The following is a 17,049-nucleotide window of genomic DNA, read 5'->3' on the forward strand; positions in this document are numbered from 1 at the left end:
GCCATTTGCAACCCTCAGAAAATTCCCTGACACATATCTCAGGACAGTGACACTGCACAGCTTTTGTGTCAGGGTAGGAGCCTTGTGGAGGTTATATGAGTTCCTCACTGCAGCATTTCCTGGGGGCTGCCAGGAGTTTCTCTTTCAGTTCATGCCCCAGAGGGCTGGGACACACCATAGTGCAGCACGGAGCATTGTCAGCAGAGACCGAAATGGGTTGTGCTTGGCAAGCACAGTGGAAAGGAAAAAGAGGGTGACCTGGGAGGATTGCTGTTCTCACTTCATTTTTCCATTGCATCTGCTGGCTTTTTTTTTTTTTTTTTCTATCAAGCCCAAAGAGAGAAACAGAATAGAAACAAAATATAAATGGGTTCTCTCACCATAAGTGCTACAGGAGGTGAGCACTGTTGAAAAGACAAAAGCAAGAAGGTCTGGGTTATAGCCTCCACCCTTCCACTCACCTTTTTCTCTGTCTTTTCCCTCTCTGCTTTCCCTCCAGCATCCCACCATCACTGCCTCTCAGGATGCTGGGCTGATGTTTGTGCTGGTGCTTTGACAGGGTACCGAGGAATTATATCACTCACAGGCTGGCCCTGAAGAGACATTTTTGGAAGCACCTCAGCTCTCCCCACAGCATATTGTCAACAGATACAATGGCTCAAATACAACAGCAATTGAAGGTGACAGGAATATTACTGTCATCTGAGCTGCTGGGAGCAGCCTCTGGCTGCTCAGAGGGGCCAAGTGTCCTGGTGAGGTATTGACCTCAAAGCTCAAACTGGGTAGAAGGTGTTGGCCTCCTGCAGTACCACCTCCAAACCACTTCTGGCAGAAGCTGAATCTTATTGGCACCTCCCTCCCCTAGAGAAACACAGCCCTTGCCACCCAGTCAAACGTAGCCCCTCTTCTGGCTGGCTCAGCTGAATGTCCAAGGAGTGAGTGGTCCAGACAGGTCCTGTCCTGCAAAGGAACTGGCACGGGGAAGGGTTGTTCTGCCACCCTCTGGGCTGTGCCCTACCTGCCCAAGGCAATGCATGCAGTGTTGGGCTCAGGGACACCATGTGCTTCACCCTTCCCTACTGGCATGTCTCCTGCAGCACCTGCCTCCATCCATCCCTGGGCAGCAGGAGAGCCAGAGGACAGGGGTTATCCGTGCTCCACACCAACAGTCTGGCAACTTCAATTGCCCATTTCCATGACAGTGTCACGGGCTGCAGAGAAAGGTTTACAGAGGGCAGAATGCCAGGAAAGTCCCTGGAGGTCTACGTAGAGAAGATTCCCTTTTAAACCACAATCTCACCCACAGGACCCATGACAACTGTTCTGGCCTAGAACTGAATACATGGAAGAGGTATTTATTTTTATACATTTGACTGGCAATGGGCACAAGGTAGACCTCTGAACCTGGCTCCCCCTTCACTGGCAGAGCTGCAAGGGCTGAGGGAATTGCAGCTCCCAAAGCCTCACAGCAATCATAAGCTTGCTTGCAAGAAAAGTTTTGAAGCTGAAGGACCCTTTACTCAGACGTGGAAACAGAAAAGCCAACATTTCTTCACTCCATAGCATGTCTCTGAGAACCACAGTTACCATGAACTGCCTTGAAACCAGGCTGCAGCCAAAAGCAGGCTCCCAAAGTTAGGATACTCTTCCTAGTGCCAGGGAGGAGGCTGTGTGTACACCCTGCCTCTGAGTGTAGCCTCAGGCAACTGCCTTGGTTGCCTGCACCTCAAACCTGCTAAAAGTAACCTTTCCTGGTCTTGCTGTAACTCTCCAAGAACACGAATTCCTCTGCAAGCCCAGCACATACCAGGCTCCACATTTAGCTGGCCAAGTAGACCCTCTGGAGCTGTGTCCTGGGCCCTTTAAATGCTGCTCCTGTATTTCAAATGGCTCTTGCAAACCTCCTGTAACCTGAGCAGACAAAATTGATGCTGGCACTGGAAAGCAGTTAAGCAATATGCAGGAGGTAAAACCCTTTTGGCAGGGGTATGTGAAAAGAGATACCAGTGGGAGGCTCCAATTGCTGAGGTGAACACCACATCCCACGAGAAGCCTGGGAGAGAGGAGATACAGGTGTCATAGAATCATAGAATGGTTTGGATTGGAAGGGACCTTGAAGATCATCTAGTTCCAACTCCTCACTCCCATCCATGACTGTCTCCCTCCTTGCTGTTGTTCTCCCAGACCATCTCTGCCATGAAGGGTGGACAGATCTGGACAACAAGGTGAAGACACTGCTGGAAAAAGAGACGAGCCAGACTGCCTTAATCTGAAAAGCCAATAGAAAGCAGGCCTGTGCAGATGCTGTTCACCCTTGTGAACATGTTTCAAGTATCACCCTTTTGTGTCCACAGCTGTCAAGTCAGCCAGGTGTTCACTGAATTGCATCCTGTCTTTCCTCTCCCAGTGCTACCCTGGAGCGTGCAAACACAGGAGGCTCCTGAGGCAGAGCTGGGAGGGTGCCAGGCACCCTCACAGGGTGCAGCCTGCCACTCGTGGCCCTGGTAAGTGTGCCATGTCATGCTGTGCCTGGTTAGTGTGCAGTGCCATGCCATGCCATGCCATGCCTGGCTCCTCCGCCAGCCGGGCCCCGCTGCTCCCCAAGGGCAGGGTTTGGCTGAGGCAGGCTGGCTCTGGCACATGTGAGCAGCAGGGCACGGATCCTGTTTCCTTGCACTGGCATGTGCTGCACTGTGTGGTGGGACTGTACAGCCTCGAGCCATCCTGTCTCCTCAGCTGAAGTCTGAGGCTGCTCCCACCCCGGCTGCCAGGGCAGCTGCTCCAACCTGTAAAGGCAGGATTTTGCCCACAGCATGTTTTTCTCCAGCCATGCAAATTATTTGCTGGTAACCAAGAAGTCTAACCAGTGCTCTGCACCACCTACCTGTGCTGGAGCTGCTGGTATTCCTGTCCTCCTTTTCTCCCTGCTGAAAACCCCCCAATTGGCAGGTCCATGTAGCTGCCCTGCCACCCTCAGACAGAGAGACCTGGCTTCCAACATTGCCAGTTCAGCTGTGAACAAATGTCCACCAGTTTCTTGCTGCATTCTCCTGCATGAGCCATGCAAAATATTTGGATCTTGGCTGCAGAAGGTCCTGCACCATGCTCCTTTCTAGCCCTTGCAAGAAGCTGTCTTGCTTTCCCCTGCCTGATTATGCACATTCCTTCCTCTCTTGCTTCTTCACTCTGCCCTGCAGCAATTTCCAAAGCATTTTTGTGGCATGCAAGACCTGGAGACAAATTCATGAGCTGTGGAGATGTGGTTTCTGTCATGTGCTCTTAGCTCTGAGTCCTGGCTAGTGCAGGGGCAGTGGGTCCACAAGTGCTCCTTTCCTGAGGGTCAAGGGGTACTTACTGTTTCATAGCTGGGTCCTTCTAAGTGAAATCAAATTGCTCACCATGAGCTGATTGGGAAAATACTGTGTCTGTGCATTCTCTCCCAGGTCCCTGACTCTCAAAATAATAGTAATTATATGGCCTGGAAAAAATTATTATTAACCATAAGCCTGGGAACTGCTTCTATTATTCAGCTTTATGGGAATCCATACAGCTCCCATGGAAAGGGATTATTTACCTAGGCCCTGAGAAAAAGTGGAGGAGCCTGCATGCTCCTTCTGGCTATTGTATTGCCAAATCCCACAGCAAGGCGTCCGGAGAGCGGTTTCCTCTAGCTGTCATTAATCCTTGTGGGCTTGGCGACCTCAGCACACGGCATCCTTTGGGTCAGTGACTGCTGGGAAGCCAGACTATTGTTTCAGGGCTTTGGTCCCAGACAGAGGAGCTGAGGAACCAGGCTTTTCAGGTGTCCCCATCACAAAGTGACTGGCTTGCATCCTGGCAGTTGCTCAGGCCTTTCCTAGCTCTGCTGTCAGGAAGCCAGCTGGATTTGGACTCATTTTGATGAGGCCAAGGGAAGGACTGGCCCTGGGATGTCCCAGTATGAGCCGTGCTCACCCTGCAGGAGGGAGCTTCCCTGCACACCTGTGGCTGCAAGGGGATGGCTCCACCACAGCCACCATGGATAGGATGGAACACCCAGGATCCCGCACTTCCTCCTGGTCCCTAACCCCCAGCCTGATCTTCTAGTCCCTGCAGGGGAGAAGAAGGAAGGCCCAGTTTCAATTCAGTGCATGAATTGAAGCAAAGGAAATGTTCTCTTTCTCTAAGAGCTAAAAGAAATCTTGTGGGGAGGCTTTCTAATAGGGATGTTGCCCATGGCATGTATGTGCACAAATGTGCATGGAAGGAACTGTGGCATGGAGGGAAATCCAAACAGGTCCTTCATTCTTGCCATGGGCTTGTGGAGCCCATGTGGTTCTTTCTATGGTGACAACCTTAGAGGAAGAAACAGAAATCTGGGTGTTTTTCAAGCCAGGGTTCGAAGGGGGCTTATAGTTCTGATGGGAAAGTCTCTGTTCAAGGTTGCATCTGTCTCAGCACAAACTACACTTTAGAGACAGCTCAGAAGGAAGCAAGCTGTGATTGCAGCTTGCTGGCAGCTTGGAAAGAGCTGCCTTTTCTTTCTCTAGGTGCGGCATATAGCAGTGCCTTCATGTGGGCATTGCTCCCCACTCCTGTCCCTCTCAGGGCTTCGGGAAGGCATAGAGCAAAGCAGCCAGCCCCTACTGCCACCACGTTGTGACTAAAAACTTTCCTTTCTGGCTTGCAGCTGGAGCTCCCTCTTCCTGCCCTCTTCAGGGGTGCTATGTGCCACCACAGCTTTGCCAGTGGCAGCAATATTGTTTTGATGCTGCAATCGCTCCTTTTTGATAACTCATTGCTTTGTGAGGTGCTGCTGATGGATTACAACAGGGATGAGAAAGTCACTTTTTACAGCAGCCCAGCAGTGGTGCCAGAAGTGCATCCAGAATCTGAAGGTCTGTCTGGTGGCCCCCAAAAGCAGAGCTGTGCTGCTTTCCCCTCCACTGCCACCTGGGCAAGGGACACAGGGATAGTCTGTGGGTCTTCCTAACCCACACAGCAGGGCGCTGCCTCAGAGACCCCTGAACTGGTGCATCTCATGGCCCTGTGTGCAGTGCTGGTCCGGGGCTTTGGGCACACCATGTGGCTCCATGCCTGGACTCCCAGCCCACGCCTCGAGCATGGAGCTGCAGGGACCCAGCTGTGCAGCTGGCCTGAGCAGCGTCCATGCCTTGCAGGGATCACAAAGCACCAGCATGGCCCAAAGGACCTGCCCAAGGTTCCCCTGAGGGGCTGCAGCAGAGCAAATGTCCGAGCTCTGTGTGACCCAGCCAGTGCCTGGCAAATGCAGAGCCACCCTATTCCCTGCATCAGCCTTCACACTGTGTGGGGGAGCGGGGTGACGCTGCTCTCAGGCATCAATCCCTCCATCTTCTCCCTGATTTTGCCCAGCAAGTGGCATGCAGGGGCACGGAGTGACACCCTTCCCCTCCCCTGTGCTCAGTGGATGCGGACCACGGTGGCAGCCGGACAGAGCTGCTTTCTCTGGCACAGTGCTGCCATTGTCCAGCTGGGCTCTGGGCCCTCTCATCCCCACAAGGCAGGCACAGCCAGGACCTCTGTAGCCCAGCAGCACAGACAACAAGGTGAAGGAGATGGGTGCAAGCCTCTGGAGCAGGCAGTCCACCTTCGTGTCCCCATGGTGCAGCCCCACTGCTTTTTGGACTTCTGTGCAAAAGATGGTATAAGGGAGTACAGTAAGGTGGTGGCTAAAAAAAGGAAAACTGAATGAATAGGAGGGGGAAGGGAGAGCAGATGACACTGAGATGCGAAGGGCAAGACAGAGCCAGTGAGACAGAGCTGGGCTGCGAGCCGGAGAGGAAAAGCCGTGAGCCCCGTGGGAGCTGGACTGTGGGAAGAGACAATGCGATGGAGGGGAAGGAGCCAGCTCCCACTCTGGGACACGCACAAGGCTGCAATTAGAGAGAGGAGACAGCGTGTCTGTCCAGGCTGGGAAGTCTCCTTCTGCCATGGACGCAGGGTCGTGCAAGGGCTGGGGCAGAAACCCACTGCCTGCTCTGTGCCCCTACACACAGCTCCCCTTTGACTTGCACCCCTGACAGGGGCAGAAGCCCCAAGGGCAGACACTGGCAGTACCGGTGCCTCCAAGGGGCAGGGGCTTTGCCCTCCAGTGCTGGCATGAGACGTCTGCGTTGCTTTGTGCTTGCATTGCAGCAGCACGGTCATACCAGGCCCCCTTTCCTGGGTCAGTCCTCCTCCCCTGGCTGCCCTGGGCAGCCCCCTCCTGCTTCTTCAACCAACTGATCAAATACCAATGTCCTCCAGGCAAGCAGGTTGCTTGACCGCCCACCTCTCACAGCTAGCACCCTTCAGTAGGCTTCTGGAATTTTCCTGGGTGAAGGATGCTATGGAAATATGCAACTCCAGAGCACAAGCTCTGGTTTTAGTGTCCTCCTCTGCACTGTGATTATCTAGCTCCCAATGGAAAATTCAAGTTTGTTTGGAAACAAAGTCTCTGGGTTTGGCTTGGAAAGGCTCAGAAAATACCATGCAAGGGTCACAAACTTTTAACACAAGCCATGTTTGGCTGGGACTGTAAAAGAGGAGGGAGGTAGAGAAGGATATGAGCACACACCATTTTTGCTACCGCAAACTTGGCTGGGAAACTCTGCGATTCGCTCTGTGTGGACATAAAGGTCCAAGAAAAGAGTTAGGTGCTCTAAAAAGAAAACAAACTAATCATGTAGCCAGAGAAACTGATTTCCAAATTTGCTTTTTATGGCTCATTTTCACTACCCAGCCAAGAGGCAGATGAAGCAGAGCTCCTGCAAACTTCTCCTGGAGTGACGGCAAAGGGAGATGCTTGAAAAAAGCCAGCAACTCCTGGCAGGGCCAGAAGAAAGAGGAGAGCCCTGGTGAACCAACAGTGGTTTTTTAAAAATATAAATAATATACTTCAGACTTGCAGTGGTTTTTGCTTCCTGATCAACAGTTTTAAGCCAACCCAACTGCTTTCCTCTTTTTCTGGTCATTTCAAGTTCTTTTCACTGAGGTGAAATTAAATACAAAGCGCGGGAGGAGACCTGACTGTTTTCCTGTCATTCTCACCTGCGTGGGAGCAGCAGGAGCTGGGAGTTAAGGCAGTCCCGTGTATTCACCGACCAGGCATTCACAGAGAAGTGTAGAAGATCACCACAGCGTATTTAGAGCTGTGCAGCAATAACAGCTAATTTGTTTTTGCCTAAAGAGCGGGTAGGGTTGGTGTTGTTTCATTTTAAATAAATACGTTTGGACTCCAAAGGTCATTTCCGTGGAATAACAATGCTCCTTTCAGAAAGGGGCACCGGCAGGGTCTCCGTTACTCCCAGTGCTCCCAGTCTGGTTTGAAAGCCCAGCTGCAGCTCAGCCGGGCGAGCATCCCCTGGGCTGCCCTCTACATGTTGCAGCAGCTGCTGGCCCAGTGCCCCTGCCATGGGAAGCGCAGGAGCTCAGGAAGGAGTGTCAGCTTCTCTGCTGGGGTGTGCACAAGTACCCAGTGCCTATTTGACAGTAAAATGAGGATGGTGTCCAGTCCCTCTCCCCCCTTGCCCCAACCTCAGCGGCACCCCTGCACCTTCTGGCAGAGGATGGTGCATCCCCAGCAGGCAACATATGGCAGTAGGTTTTCCTCATCCTCATCAGGTATGGCATGAGGATCAGATACGATCAAAAATTCTGATTTTAAAATAGGTCATTTACACTGTGGGAAGGTTTTCCACGAGCTGCTGCCTTTAAATGGCAGGTGAATGTGCCTTGCTGACTTCAGTGATATTGGTACCGTGATCTGTATCCATGCAAGTCCATCAAAGCTAGGTAATGCAGGAAGCATTCAGCAGAGCTGGGTGAAAAAGCAGGCAACTTGATTCCCAGATCCAGTTACATCATATACTTGTTTTCCTACACGCTTCCTAAATAGCTACTCTCTCAGGCTTTAAGAAGGCAGAAAGCATTGGAGCCGTGAAAAAGTAAACTTGAGGCTCAGGCTGTTCTCTGCCTTGCAGGCATGTATTTGCCAAAAATTTACTCTCTGCTTCAGTGCAGCCCCCAGCACCACTTCCTATCAGTCAGTCTTCAAGTTACGGGGCACTTTGTTTTAAAAGTACCTTATCTTTTATTCTGTGTGGGGAAAGGATCTTCAGAAAGAAAAAGCCCCTGAGTTAAAAAGAGCTCCCCTCCTTAGCGAGCACTGCTGTTTGTCACCCTCTCGGAAATTTGTAAACCCTTTTCTCTGTATTTATCTAACTCCTCTATTTTGGGATTTGCTGTAACTGTCTGAACCAATGAGGTGTGTGTGGAAGGGAGAGCGTCTGTGCTGCTTGGCTGATATTTTTGGCCAGTGCAGTGCTCGTTTCTGGGAACCTGGGCACCGCAGGAAGATGCAGTTCTGATCCCCTCATCTCTCTGCTTCCTCTTCCTCTTCTGAGAGCACTGATGTCCACAGTGGCTCAGCAGTCCCCAGCGCAGATCCCTCTGGGTGTGCTGAGGGCAGGTGAAGAGGGGAGAAGGAGACTGGGATGGATGGCGCAACTGGCTGCAGTTCGACCTCTTCTCCCATGCCAGTACTCTTGTAGCTGCAGGAAAATTCATGGAAGCTGAAGGAGGTCTGCACAATTTTGCCTCCCAGGGCATGGTGAGACTATGATGGTCCATAGAAGAAGGCAGTTTACTTCCTCTGCTCTTCCCAAAGCTGCACTGGCAACTCCCAGACAGCCAGCTCCTGTGTGGGAAAGAGCAGCATGGGCCAAACGTGGCCAACCATGAACAGAAAGGAAAGGACTTCATCAGCCCACACTCCTCCCCAGGGAGGTGTGAGTGCACACATATTGTATGTGTACAAATGTGTGTATGTACCTTAATACCCTACAGCTTACAAGACACTTGTAATTTTAATTTTCTTGTCAGGCAACAGCCTTTCCAAACCATCTCCAGACACAGTTAACCCTGTCTGCCCTATGCTGCTCTCTTGTGCTGTCAACAGAGAGATCTGTCCTAGCCTAACTGAAGTTGTGTTCAGAGCCATTGTACATCTACTGATCACACACAAAGGTCTTCCAGATTTCTTGGAAGCTTGCACAGAAATTTTTTTTCAGTTCCAGAATTTTGATTAGGGTTTGTCTTCCAGTAGCCAGGAGGTCACAGTGTCTGCAAAGATCACAACCTGAACATCTGCATCCTATTACACAGCATAGTGATTATTTTTCAACATTCCCCACATCTTCTAGCAGTGACAGTGGTGATTAAAGCCTGGAGTGGATTCCTGAGTAGCATTTCAGCTTCCTTTACTTTTGCATCCTCCATAAACAGGAGAAGAGGGCTTTCCTTGGGCACTAGGTCAGGAAGCCTGTGTGCCTTAGGGTGATGCTGACGCACTGATGAAAGCCCGGAGATGTCAACGGGTACAAAGCAGCTGAACAAACCTGCCAAGGGGTGCCAACAATAGCAGGATGTCACTGCAGCTTGAAGGGAGGAGATTTCCATTCACTGATTTGGCTCCCTTGCCAAAAGCCATCCAGTGGTCCAAGAAATAAAGCCATTGTCTCCAGGAAGTGACCTGCAGCAGACTCTGGTGGCTCAGAACGAGTGACAGGGATTTAGTTTCCCATCTGCAATGCCAGAGCAGCAAGAGGAGGAGGAGGAGGTGTGTGAGGCAGGCTCTGGGCAGGACATCTCTGGGGAGCCCCTCTCGCACCTCTCACATAGTCTGGAGCCCCTGCTACAAGGGGGCTCCATAAACCATCTTGTTGAAGACTGGGACTTTATTGTTCTCCTTGGTGGAGGGAGGGGAGACAGGTCAGGGAGATCAAGGAGCCAAGAGGAAAAGGATTATTCGTGTCAAGTCTGTATCAAGAGGCTGGAGCTGCCAAGCAAGTATTCCAGCCAGGAAACAGTCTCAAAATTTCCTGACGGAGAAAGGATTTTACTTTCTCTGCTCATTATGCACAGTGGCATTAATAAGCCCACATTTCTGGGCTGTTGGGTTTGGCCTTGTGCAGGTCAGCATTCAACATTCAAAAAACTTCCTTCACCATAATTTTCCCTACAAGTCTGTAAGGCAGCCAAGGGCATGCAACTGTCTATAAACGAGGATAACTGCTCCAGGTGGGGTCCCAGCAGTGAAAGCAGCTGCTGTCTACGGTCTGGATCCAGCCAGAGAGGAGAGAGAAGGCCAGATTCATCCAGCCGCTCACCCCTTCTCCTGGGAAGAGGGGCTGTGGCACACACTAGGGCGCACACCCCGCACAGCAGCTCCTGCTGCTTCCCCTCACCACAGGCCTCTGCAGCTCCTCCTGCCCTGCTCCCTCATTACCTGCCTGGTTTTTCTCTGCTTGTCTGTCTGTCCTTCTGTGTCATCCTCAGCCAGTGTGCCAGTGTCCCGTCCCCATGTGCCTGCCTGCACGTGAAGCCCTGTCTGCGTGTCTCCCGTAGCCCCAGTGCTGTCTTGCTCTCAGGAACGGCTCAGGTTGCCCGGGGCTGCCTGCACATCTACATCCATCTGTGTTTTTCTACTCAGTTACGCTCGTGTACCTCTCCCTGCGTCCGCCTTCCAGCGCCTGCCTTCGTCTTTGCTTGCATTTGCACATCTGCCTCCAGTGGCCCTTTTTATCCCGGTAAACAGGACAGGCACGTGCATCCAGGCCCCGTGCGCCCAAGTCGGCTTGAACTGCGCTGGTTGAGAGCCAAGACCAAGGACAGGGAAGAGGAGGAGGGGCGCGGGAAGTGAAGGGGGTCGAAAGGACTACTGGAAAAGGCCTAGGGGACAACCAAGCCTCTTGTTGCCTTTGCATTGCTCTCATGGAAAAGATCCTCAGATAAGCCTGCTTGTTAAGATAACGACCTAGTGCCTGCAAGCCACCAAGCTGGAGGTGAAGAGAAGCTCTCCTTCATTCTCCAAGACAAGAAAGGACAAGGATGAACCAAGGCAGCCTCTTGGGCTAACGGGGATCAAGGGTGGGGGCACAGATGCACATCAGAGCTCAGGCAAAAGGGGAGGGCTACAAGGGGGTTGGAAAATGCAGACTCAAAGCAAAAATCCTCCAATTTCTGAAAAATGCAGGTTGTGCAATTAAGCCTGTTTAAAATAGGAGTAACATTACACAGGCAGAGGGCAGCCAGCACAGCTTGGAAATACCTGCTGAGCCTTGTTTAAAAATCTGTCCCCTACACACTGGCCACCACATCACACACCAGATGAACTGCCACCTGCATGAGGAGCTTCTGTGCTGTGCCCACAGGTGTGGTGGTGCAGGGGGAGGATGCTGCAGCAAAGGCATTTTGGGACTTTCCAAAACAGTTTGCAAAGGGCAGGGGAGCTGTGGCTGCTGTGGGCTTTGAAGAGTGCAGAGGACCCTCATGGGCCAGATTGCAAGAAGCAGAGAGGTCAGGTGAGAAACCCTGAAGAGGAGGGACTGGCAAGGTTTCTGGAGATACAGCTGGGAGGAGGGATGGAGCAGGTTGGTTCTTGCTTCTTGCATGGCATGTGCCACACAAGTGGCCAGAGCCACCCTGGAGCACCAGCAATGCCGGCAGTGTACACATGTGCAGGGAGACAGGAAGAGGCACAGAGGCAGGCACACGATGAGTCAGCTGTACCACTAATGACTAGGGGAGGTCCTGGAAGATGTCAACATTTCTGTCTCACTTTCTGGAAAATACCCAGCCTCGATGGAAAACTACTGCAGCAGAAGTTACCACGCAAGTCCTGCTTTGAATACCGGGCCAAAACCAACACAGCAGTGCTTGCTTTCCGAAATTTTAATACTACTCCTTTAGTCCTATATGGAGCCAAAGAAGCCTTAATGAAGCAGTTGACACAATGGAAGCAAGGGATGCCATCCAGACAACCTGGGCAAACTTAAGAACGGGGCAAATCCAAGGTCAAGTTGTTGCGCCTTGGGCGATTGCGCTTATAAGTACTTAATCCAATTTCAATCTCAGCGATGTCTTCTGGGAGATCAGGACAGAAGACTGTAAGCGATTGAGGAGATGCCTGAAGCTTCCTTCTTCGCCTGGCCTGCCAGCAGATGACAGCAAGCACGACCAGGGCAACTACAGCGGTCCAAAACAGCCACCCAGAAAAGAGCCTGGCTTCCTCTGCATCCTTGCTATTCTCAATCTCCTGCAGCAGATGAACCAACTCCTGGTGCAGATGCAGCTCACGCTCCAGCATCTCTTTGGCTGTGGCTCTGCTGATGTGGTGATGCTGCTTCTGGCCAGGCTGGATGATGTTTCTGGCCAGCGAAGCTAGGAAGAGAGCAGATGCAGCCATGGCCTGGAGGAGGTAGGAGGAAAGGGGGCTCATCAGGTCTGAGTGGGAGAGAGTAGGGAGCTGGGGGCACCCAGTACATTCCCAAAGCCTCTCTGGGTACCTGCCATCTCTGGGAGCCCCGGGCCTCTCTCCCCCAGACCCAAGGGCAGGACTGTGCCCTCTCCTGAGGGGCTCAGCTCTCTCTCTGTTTCAGAACCCCCTGGCATCCACCCTGTCCTCCATCCAGCCTGGCCTTCCCCCTGCATGAGCACTCACCATCTCGTGAGTCCTACATGAGTCCAGCTGTGGTGGAATTGGGGCTGCCTACTGATGCCCCTGGTGACACATCCTCCATGACGTCACAGCCACCAGAGCCACATTACCCAGCCAGCAAGCCCAGGCTTTGTCCCCACCCCCCAGCTCAGCGAGGCCTGGCCACCACATCAAGAGCAAACCCCACAAGCAGAAGTGAGGTCCCAGGAATGCTCTTGACAAAGAGACTCCCCTCCAAAGCCATAACTGAAATGAAAATGGGGACTGCAGGTGGATGTCCCTGACATAGGGGTGTGATGTTTTCTGGGGCAGGTGGTCTGACTTCAGGTTACCTTGCAAAGAAGAGCTACGAGCCCTTGGGCAGAGACAGCTCTCCTCCCGCTCATCCTCTTGGCTTCCTTCTGCTGGGGCAGGGCATATGGATGCCAGTTAATTTAAGAGAAATTTTTTAAAAATCAGTGCAGCCACAGCTAAAGGTCTAGAGAGGGATGCCTGCAGCTGCCAGTGCTCTCAGGTACAGCAGCAAGAGGGGACATTTTCACTGCCCATGGGAGAAGGCTAAAAAAAAAAAACCAACCAACAAAACTCATCACTTTTCTTTCCTTCAACCACCCATTTAACTCCCGATGCCTTCCGCTTGTTCCTTGCTATCTAATTAAATTTCCTCAGATGACCATGTTTCAGGGCAGAAGGCTGGTGTGGGGGCTGTGCAGGTCTCCCAGTCCTTGGCCAGCTGCAGGGAAGGAGTGGGGGTGTGTGCTCCCTGTTTCCAGGCTCTGTCCCTGGCTGCTTTGTACAGTTGGATGGAGACATAAGAAAAGGGCACACTGCAATCGCCACTGCAGGTTAGGAGATAAGCAGCCCTCTCTTAATGAGGACATGATATACCTGGTAAGACTGTACCCCTTGTGGGGAACAACGGGCTCTTTCACTCCAGGCCCTGGCACAGCCAGGAGCAGCTGTGGGACACAGGGAACAACAGCTGATAAATCAGCTCAGCACCACCAGCCATAGGAAGCCCCAGCTAACGGCACAGCCCCACATCAGCTGTTGTTGGGAAGCCCTGGGATGTCCCATGTTGAATTCCACCAGCAATCACAGCAAGACAGCAATTCTGGAGGACTACAGCTTTGCTAAGATTGGCTTTTCCAGGAAGGCAGATGGGCATGGCAGCTCTCCAGTGCCAAGGGAAAGCTGCATTTCTGCTGCTGGTATCTGCTGAGGGAAGCCAATCCCAGAGGGAAAAGGGCAGCATTACACTGAGAGACCTCTGCTTGCTGCTTGGAAGGTAAAATCCCCACTGACAGGAGCTAAATTGTTACTGTGTATATCTAAGGACACTGAATTATTAAAGAGAAGAGAGCTCTTAAGGCTGCAGGTGAAGCAGAGCTTTACGAATGGATGATATTAAATGTAATGGACCTCTAATGGAAAACCACCTGATTGGTACAGAATGGTTTCTCAGCTGTGGAGCAAACCCAAGCAGCTGGAGTGAGTGTGGTACATTATTGCCCCAAGGAACGACTGGGTTTGGTAGTCCTTTGCAGCATTTTGGAGTATTACAGTGAGCCTGCAATGGAGAGATACTCCCTCCCACCCCATTCCATGAGAACACTCAAAACCCAGCCTTTGCTTTTTCTGGATAAGCCCAAAACAGCCTTTCCCTGTCTCACCACTGCATGCTTACATGTGATTAAGGTCATATAAGAGCTGGCTGTTGTTTCCAAGAGTCCTGAATTTGTCAAAATTAGGCTGGATTTGTGGAAACTGGCTTGGGCACTTCCTGCTTTGAATACCAGGCCAAACACAACACAGCAACACCTTCTCTCCCAAATTTTAATATGACTCTTTTAGTCTCACATGGAGCCACAAATTACAAAATTTGTTTATCTGAGTGTCAGAGAGGAACCATGAAACACCAACACTTTAGGTAAATCATCACCTGTAAATTAGGTAAATTTAGGTAAATTTACACCTGTAAATCATCCCAAGGGAGTTGGAGAAGGTTCTTCCCAAAAGGTAAGAAATGTGATAGCCCAGCTGAAGTGTCTCTACACCAATGCACACAGCATGGGAAACAAGCAAGAGGAGCTGGAAACCATGGTGCAGTCAGAAAACTATGACCTATTTGCTATCCCAGAAACCCAGTGGGATGAGTAGCACAACTGGAACACTACAGTTGAGGTCTACAAGCTTTCCAGAAGAGACAGGCTGGGAACGACGGAGGGTTGTTGTGCTCTAGATTAAGGAATGGATGGATTGTGGAGAGTTGCCTCTGAGAAACAGCCACAAACAGGTTGAGAACTTGTGGATGAAAATCAAGGATGGGACCACCAAAGGACAGCTTGTGGGTGGGGTCTGCTCCAGCTGCCTGATCAGTTGATAAGGCTTCTTGCTTCAGCTACAGAAGCCTCACACCCACATGATTTCATCCAGATGGAAGATTTCAACCATCCAGACTGGGAAAGCAGTACAGCTGGCTGAGAGCAATCCAGGAGACTCCTGGAGTAGCTAGAGGACAACCTACCGGTCCAGGTAGTGGACAAACCAGCCAGAGAACTGTTGCTGGACTTGGTGCTCACATGTGCTGATGAGCTCCTCAGAGAAGTTAAGTGGAGGCTGTCTGGGCTGTAGCAGTCAGGCCCTGGGTGAGTCCATGATCTTGAGGAGCACAGGTCAGGTGGGGAGCAAAGTGAACTTTGGAAGAGTGAACTTCTATCTGTTTAAAGAATTAGTGGATGAGATCCCCTGGGAAACTGCCCTGAGGGACAGAGGAGCTGACCAGAGCTGCTAAGTCTTTCAGGCCACTATTTTTAGCTCTCCATCAATGTGAGTCAGGAATCAAGCACTGAGTAGCTCTCTAAGTGACCTGGGGAGTAGAAAAGGCCATTACAGCTGCTTACTCTGCTCTGCTGCGACAAGGAAGCCTTTGCTCCAAGACCTCATAATCAAATGTAAGACAAACAAGAAAGGTGGAATAACCAGGGTGGAGAGGAAGTCAAGGGCTAGAGGAAAGTGTGATGTGTACCAGAGCTGCAGGGACTGAGGCTTTCTATTCCTAATTAACAGACTCACTTGTCTTATTTTCTGCTCTGACCATCATATGAGCCTTTTAAATATAGAAGGCTGCTCCCTGGCTATGTACACAGCCAGCCTGGCACCACCATCCATCTCAGCTACATGGCCACAGGTCACATTTTCAGAACCACTTGATGGGTGGATTAATGGCTGCCTTTTTATTGCCAGCTTTGGGGTGGGGTGGGGTAGAGGCAGGAAGGAGGAAAATAACTAATAAAAAACCCCCATATGTGAAGTTTGAAGTGTCATGAAGGTGGATAAAAAAAGTCGAGATTTTATTTTAAAATTAATCTGTAGGGGGTTTATTTGCTGCTTAGTATGAAAAATGTGAGGCTTGTAGGTTCATTTTTCACACTTTCCCCCACACACAGCCCAGGCCTGGAAAGTTACTTTATTATTTTTAAATGAAAATATGGAGCTTTACTGGAATAACTAGTAACTGTGGGTGTTCTTCAGTGCTGCCCAGTGCAGCCACCCACGCAGCAAAATCAAGGTTTCTATTAAATTTAAGATGAAGAGCAGGGTCTCTCATCTTCTCTTTCAGGCTTTGAGAGATAATATTTATTATGAAAACCCTAGAAGCAATTTACAAATAATTGTGATGGTTGATACAGGTTTGATGTACTAAACAGCTCAAATGGAAGAGTTTTGGGTTGGTTTGTCTTTTTAAACTATTACTATCAGAGGGAAACTACCCAGATTTAAAAGCTGCCCTGTATGTAATGCAAAGAAAACCCCAGCAGGATGCAGAAGAAGGTCTGGGTGCGGAGTAAGGGGAAGTCAGCAAATGGCATACACAGAGCCTGGGCTCAGAAGGGGGGGCTGGGAAATAAATCATCAATCATGACTCGCTCTCTCCATCGCCTATGGAACAGCGGCAAAGCAGCACTTCAGTCGGAAATCTCCTGTCCAAGCCGATGTTTCTCACAGGGGAATCAACCCCCCCGAAGGACAGGGAGGGATTGTTTTAACCTCTCGGGCAGAGCCAAGTCTCCAGCCGCGCTGCAACAGGCAGCACGCTGCTCCGATGCTGTTCCTGCTGTGGCGCAGCTGCAGCCCCTGCTCCTGCTCCCACCCAGCCCACGGCCGCAGGGATTTGACTGCAGCGGCACTCCTGCTGCGAACGGATCCGAGATGGCCTGGTGCACTTTGCATACAGCTGCTCTGGCCACAGTGATTCAGCCCCACCCTGGCTGGCCAATGCCGCCTGTTGTTCTTCAGAACACCAGGGGGACATGAGTCATCTGGTCACACCAGGATAAGGCCAAACACTTTGGGCTCCCCACAGCTGGCTCAGCTGCATGGACCATCCTCAGCCCGCTGGCTGCAATGGGGCCATGCTTATCCTCTGTGGTCCTCACGGCTGCAGCCAAAAGCACCTGCCCATGACATGAGGACAGAGACAATCATAAAATGGTTTGGTTTGGTTGCTGTTCCAACCCCCCTGCCATGGCTAGGGACACCTTCCACTA

The 17,049-nt window shown here is 51.2% G+C and overlaps 1 long non-coding RNA gene across 1 annotated transcript; it reads right to left on the bottom strand.

Annotated features, from left to right (window-relative positions):
• Positions 1–324: 324 nt before the first annotated feature.
• Positions 325–17,049, bottom strand: LOC121666306. Its single transcript, XR_006016638.1, has 2 exons — positions 12,832–17,049; positions 325–12,250 (listed from the first exon to the last, which is right to left on the bottom strand). It is a non-coding gene; the product is annotated as an uncharacterized LOC121666306 (long non-coding RNA).

The sequence above is a fragment of the Corvus kubaryi genome, unplaced genomic scaffold, assembly GCF_017639235.1.
Source record: "Corvus kubaryi isolate FWS band 111438036 unplaced genomic scaffold, C.kubaryi_AGA036_p1.0 37341, whole genome shotgun sequence".
NCBI classification, from domain to species: Eukaryota; Metazoa; Chordata; class Aves; order Passeriformes; family Corvidae; genus Corvus; species Corvus kubaryi.